This window comes from Plecotus auritus, assembly GCF_963455305.1.
Source record: "Plecotus auritus genome assembly, chromosome: 5".
Lineage (NCBI taxonomy): Eukaryota > Metazoa > Chordata > Mammalia > Chiroptera > Vespertilionidae > Plecotus > Plecotus auritus.
Genome location: NC_137776.1, coordinates 93,837,983 through 93,844,188, shown reverse-complemented (window position 1 = coordinate 93,844,188; position 6,206 = coordinate 93,837,983). Strand labels below are relative to the sequence as shown.

At 42.3% G+C, this 6,206-nt stretch overlaps 1 pseudogene across 1 annotated transcript; it reads right to left on the bottom strand.

Annotated features, from left to right (window-relative positions):
* Positions 1-410: 410 nt before the first annotated feature.
* LOC308248253 (serine/threonine-protein phosphatase 4 regulatory subunit 1-like) lies at positions 411-5,690 on the bottom strand (annotated as a pseudogene). The gene is made up of 3 exons: positions 5,395-5,690; positions 3,693-3,991; positions 411-2,539 (listed from the first exon to the last, which is right to left on the bottom strand). The product of its transcript is annotated as a serine/threonine-protein phosphatase 4 regulatory subunit 1-like (transcript).
* Between the last annotated feature and the right edge of the window lie 516 nt (positions 5,691-6,206).

Here is a 6,206-nt window from a genome sequence, read left to right as displayed (position 1 = left end):
ACAACCTGGCTCACAGCCACTTTCTGGCTATAATTCTATCCTTCAGTCATTAAATAAAAGCAGGAGAAAGAAACGCAGGTCTCTGGGAATCCTGTCCTTTCCAAAAGGAGAATGCTCTGCAATTCAAGTTTCTTTCAGTCAGGAAGACAGAAGGATTTAAGGCTGCAGTGACAATTAAAATCCTGAGAAATTATTTTCCCTTAAAGTAAAGATAAGATAATAGTGTTTACTGTACTTTCTCTTGACTCTTAAAATCCCTGGTGTCTGTGTAGGCAACTTGCATCTGCATTTAAGTCTGCAAGAAAGGAAGGTCTCTCTTCCTCCTCAAAGTGTCCAGCTCACACACATGTGGAGCACGTGTGGAACCTCGGCTTCTTAGGAAGGGAGAAAGACACCATGGCTGAAGCTTTCTAGTTGGTTGAGGAAGCTGTGCTCATAGAATCTTCAGAGATTTTGGAACTGGCAGGGTGGGTACTTGCAAAGTAGTTGATGTCACTGTCATGATTCATCTGAAGAGCCATGATGGTTTGTTCCACAGCTTCCTGGTGACAGCTGGCAGAGGTTAGGGAATAATCTTTGTCTAGTAGAGTTTGTCTTAGTGTCTTTGCAAGGAGTACTCTAACATTTGGAACCCTATCGTTTGCTAAGGTTAGCAAATGTGGCATCAGATGCATAGCAAACTGGTCCATGGGAAGGCAGTCATCTTCAATGACAGTCTGGCAGACAAAGTCAAAGGCTTGATGGCCAGACCACTTAGGACATCTACCAAAATTTTCTACAAGCTCATGGATGTGGTCCACACCAAATGTTGGTGGTGTCACCATGTACAGCTTCTTCACCATCTCACTGACCAACTTGTAGGAAATCCAATGAACAGAAGAAACTTTATCTGCACATAGATTCAGAGCAATGGGACATAAATAGTCATAAACATCTCTGGCATTATATAATTCTAGAGGTAAAATCAGCTGTTCAGCTAGTTCAGCTCAAAAGCGCCAATTTACTATTATCTGTCACCAAAAGCTCCTGAAGTTGATAAAGATATTCTCTTCTTTTGTCAATATGAAGAAGCTTCCAAAAACCATGCAAGTATTTAAGGACACCTGTCCTTACTTCATCGAGGTCTTTTAAAAATCCATTAAAAATTGGAACCAGATCTATAGCTGTCAACTGATCTCTGAGAATAACTGCATGCTCATGGATGGAGAAGGCTAAAGTTCTTCGAACTTTCCACTGCATGTTTGATGCCAGAGTCTCATAAGTCTCTCTTAGGCAGTGATAGTTCTGCCTGCCAAGTGTCAGAGCCATGCCTGGAAGACTGTATGCACGGTGCTTAGCAATTTCAGTGTCGACTGTCTGTGCAGGAGAGGGGTCAGTCAGAGATACTAAATACTAATCTAATAGAGCCTGAGGCACAACGTCCTGTACTTTAGGTCTCTTTTCCTCATCAGGGCTGAAACTACTCCTGGTGCTGAAGTCTGAATCATTATGAATATAATGAAGGGTGGAGTCCATGTTCTCAACATCATGATTTATTTTAGTTTGGTAGCTCACTGACACACAGTTCATCTTGCACATCACTTTTCCTTTCTCTATCGCTGGCCTCATCACGAGCATCCAGACTGGAAGCTCACAGCGTGGCAGAGAGCACGTCCACTTGTGCTCTAATATCTGGATAATCAATATGCAGCACTAGATTTTCTATCATTTCTTCCAGTTCCTTTCTGGTAGCTATAGTGATGTTTGAAGAACCTGGTATGGTTACTTCAGGTGTTTCTTCTGGTCTCTCTGGGTTGAGTTTATTCCAAGAGCCCTGCTCAAGCTCTATATCTAGATCTATTTCAGGAAGAGGAGTCCTCCAGAAATAGAAAGAATTGTATAATTCCTGATCTAAGAGAGCAGAATCTTGTGAACTGGTGCCAACCTCTGGCCATATGTAGATTTGTAGTTACCAGGTTTGTTTTTTTTTAAATCATTTTCATTACTAGCTGCTTCCTGATGAGAGTCTGAGGACACAGTACAAGTAAAGAACTGTCCATTGGAACACTTATTTCACCTGGAGATTTCCTAGTTGTTTCAGTATGGTCTTCCATCATGTTTTCCAGTTTGACACTGGAATTACTAATACTGGGATCTGAAGGAACATCCTCTGGCCTGATTTGTCCATCCTCTGGGACTTTCTGATCTCTGATCCTATTTTTGTCTTCTACTGATGTATTTTCTGAAGTTTTGCTTTCTTCTTTAAAATACTGGCCTGAGCTTGATGGATTAGCAAAAGTAGATATGAAAGGTCCCAGAGACTGAAAAGCTGCTTGGTGAACCCAACATGAAGGATCACTGATCAAATTAATAAATAATGCTGATAATTTAGTCTGCCAGATTTCTTGACATGTTGCATGTGAAACCGCCATGAAGCATTCAGCACCAGCTTTCTGGACTCCCCATATGTTATCAGAACAAAGTTGAAAAAACCTGGGCAGCAGCATTTCCTCAGTAATTTGCTGGCCAACTACAATGCAGATTTCTCCAAGGTTAATGTTATGCCCAGATTTCGTGATCCCCAAAGACCACCAGGGAGCCGAGTCCGATGCAAAAGCAAAGAGCCTTTATTCGAGCTAGCTTGAGCTCGGTCCCACACACACACACCGGTGCAGCAGCGAGGTGGAGAGAGAGAGAGAGCTTCAACAGGACAAAGGTTTTATAGGGATCTGGGGCAGGGGGAGGGTCCCCTGAGTTGGCTGACCCCGATTGGTCAATTCCAGGTCACCTGAAGGGACTAGCAAGGCTGTCCCCTACCCACACAGTTTTCCCAGGCTTGTTTGGATGGCGGTTATCAGTAGAATGAGAGCAACCTTTCATAGCTTACCAAGAAGTCTGTAACTATTTACTGAGATTTGCTGTACTGAGAATTTGTCCTTCTGCTCTGTCTCTCCCTTAGAGATTAAGAGGAACAAAGAATACATTCCTCTTGACAGACCTCCTATTCAGTGTTTTGTGCACAAAAGGCATTACGCAGTTAATAAACTTGCTGCAGTCTCTCGATGATCTGTAGTCCTCCCGATCCCGCTCTCCTGTCTTTCTTTCTTTTCTCAATTCCCACCTCCCTACCTCAGCCCGGTTCAACCTGTCAGGCTGGCCCTGGCACCTGATGGGTGAAGGAGCATGCTACGGTATAGCCCAATTTGGGCCTAGCTGCTTTCTTGTAGTTTTTCTCGGAAGGGAGGTTATTCTGGGGACAGGATGAAGGGCCTAGCACAAAAATGGAGTCTCTGCCCTTTCAGTTGGCAGCACAGACTATAGGGAGCGGCTATAGGATTAAGCCTCAGACTGACCTGTTGGCAAAGCCACAAACAAGTCCCAACTTAGAGGGAACAGCCCTCTTAGCATAATTAAGCTTGACCTTATGACACTCCCTAGATCCTTCCTGGGTAGCTAATGGGCTGTGGGAGGTGCAGCAAGTGCTGCCAAAACAAGTGAAGCTCACAAGAACATTGTAACTTTGTTGACCACTACCTTGTTTACCTCTGTCTATAAAATAAAGCATCAGCTTGCCTTCTGGATCTTTTCTCTGTGGCCTTAGCCAGGCACAGGAGATCCACCTAGAACCAGCTTATTCTCTTTGTCTGTCTTTTCTACATCCTTCACCGCCCTTCCTCAGGCTTGCCGAACCCTTGGCTATGCTGGTGCGGCACAACAGACCTTTCAAACATGGAACATTCTGCAATCACAGCACATCTCACAAAACCTAAGCAGGATAACACACTCTTTAATGCCCTTCCCAACCATGGGAGCCATGTTGCACATTATAGCCACAGCTTCTGTTTTCACATCATCATTGCTATCTGGGAAGTCAGCTCTATGAGGACGGGGCACACTTTGGTCTCCACATCAAATCGCTCAATTAACTCTTGCTCCAACAGAGCCAGTAAAGCTGCCTGACTTGTGTTTTTTTTTTACCTGATTATTCTGATCTGCGAGATATCTAACCACAATAGGTATTTTTTTTTATTGTTTGAAGTATTACAAATAGTAGTACATATGTCTTTTTTTTTCCCCCCATTGACCTCCCCCCCAGCCTCCCCTACCCCCCAGTACATGCCTTTACCTGCCCCCCCCCCAGTGTCTTGTATCCATTGGTTATGCTTATGTGCATGCGTACAAGTCCTTCAGTTGATCTCTTACAGCCTATCCCCCCTCCAACCTCTCCTGCCTTCCCGCTGTAGTTTGACAGTCTGTTCAATGCTTCTTTGCCTCTGTATCTATTTTTTCCCCATTTCTTTCCTTTAAAAAATCTTGCCTCTGCAGACTAGAAATAAACATATAATAACAAAAAATGTTTGAGTCCCAATTTCAATGTCCAACAGTTCCTTATGTGTACATGTCAGCAATGATATCTGGATGGTGGGCCCATGGTGGCAATGCAGGTCCGACCCTCTCTGGTTTGGTCCTAGGCAACCTGCTGCAAAGCACAGCTGCTGACTGCTAGTGTGGCAAGGCGTCTCAGCGTCTCCCATCTCTGGACTGTTTCTCCTCTTGTCTTTGTGGTTGGTGCAGACCTGTCAATTCCTCTCTGTTGCAGGAATCCACATGGTCTTGGAGTTGTTTTCTGAAAACATACAAACATATTCTCGACCAAAAGTTAATAAATGAATCTTTTCTATATAATTGATTTGGGATCCTTTTTATTTTTGCCCATACAATTTTCCTTTGTCTTATTTAGACATCATGTGTGTTTTTCATGGGTGTCTTGATGTTAGCATTACAAATGAAAATTAATTTTGTAAAGTAATAATTTTCTAGATGTAATTTACTTATAGGATATTTTTCCTTACATGATATTACCCTACTGTCCTCCCTTTTTTTGATTAATGGAGGCTTTTGTAAATTTTATAATGCAGTCTTGATAACTTTAAATTTTAATTTTTTGCACAAAAATATGACTGCTTTAGTTTCATTTCATGTTCAGGAATTTTACCATGAGATGAACTACCAATAGAAATTTTAGTTAACTCTTTAGGAACAGCTTTTTGTCCAGTACAATTAAATTTTCTTGAATATTCACTTATTTCAATTAGCCTATTTAAATTAATCTGAAAACTTGATTATTATTTTACTGTCAAATTTAATACTCTACCAACAATCTTAATTTACCCTGTAAATATTAGTGGAAAGGATTATTTGCATTCTTGAGTAGGCCCTGAGCATTCCTGGTGCTAGGCTGGATTTAGATATAGGGCAGCTGCTGTCAGCCAAGTCTCTGTCTGTTACCTGGGTCCCAATCTGAGCTGGGCCAAGTCACTGTCTGTCACCTGTGTCCCGATCTGAGCTGGGTGTGGGAAGCAAAGCAGCCATGGGGGAAAGAATTAGCAGATTAGCTGATGATTCAGAATCAACTGTGAGAGCAGTTCTGAATCATCAGCTAATCTGCTAATTCTTTCCAAATCAGCAATACAATCTATTTCATCATCACAGACTTCCTGCAATGTATCCAGCAAACTTCAGGCCACCATTTGTCTGTTAAATATGTTCTCACTTGCAGCATACTTGTCCAGTCTCTCCAGTGGCGTCAACATTTCATCTTGTGAGACAAAGTCCAGGGCTGATGGTGTAATAATCACATCAGATTCTGAGTTGTAGTCATCCATACCAAATACGTCCATGTCCTCCTGGAGCAGCGAGAGGTCTGCCATCTTGTGGTTGCCCCCTTCTCCTCTGTCTCCCAGGGATGGGGAGGGGGCTACATGGAGCACCCTGAGCTGGGGAGCAGGTGGATGTGTGGGAGAGTGGCAGCGAGGAGGAAGACCGGGCCAGTGGGGGCTTGCACCTGATCTTTTTAATGTATTGCTGGATCCAATTTGCCAAAATTTTCTTGAGGATTTTAGCATCTATGTTCTTTGGGGATATTGGCCTATAATTCTCTTTCTTTGTATTGTCTTTATCTGGTTTTGGGGTTAGGGAAATGCTGGCCACATACAAAGACCTTGGAAGTGTTCCTTCCTCTTGAATTTTTTGGAATAGTTTGAGGGGGATATGTGTTAATTCTTCTTTGAATGTTTGATAAACCTGCCCTGGGAAGCCATTTGTACTAGGGTATTGTTTGCTGGAAGATTTATTTATTTATTTATTTATTTATTTATTTATTTATTTATTTATTTATTTATTTAAATTACTGCTTCTATTTCATAGTAGTTATCAGCCTAATCATG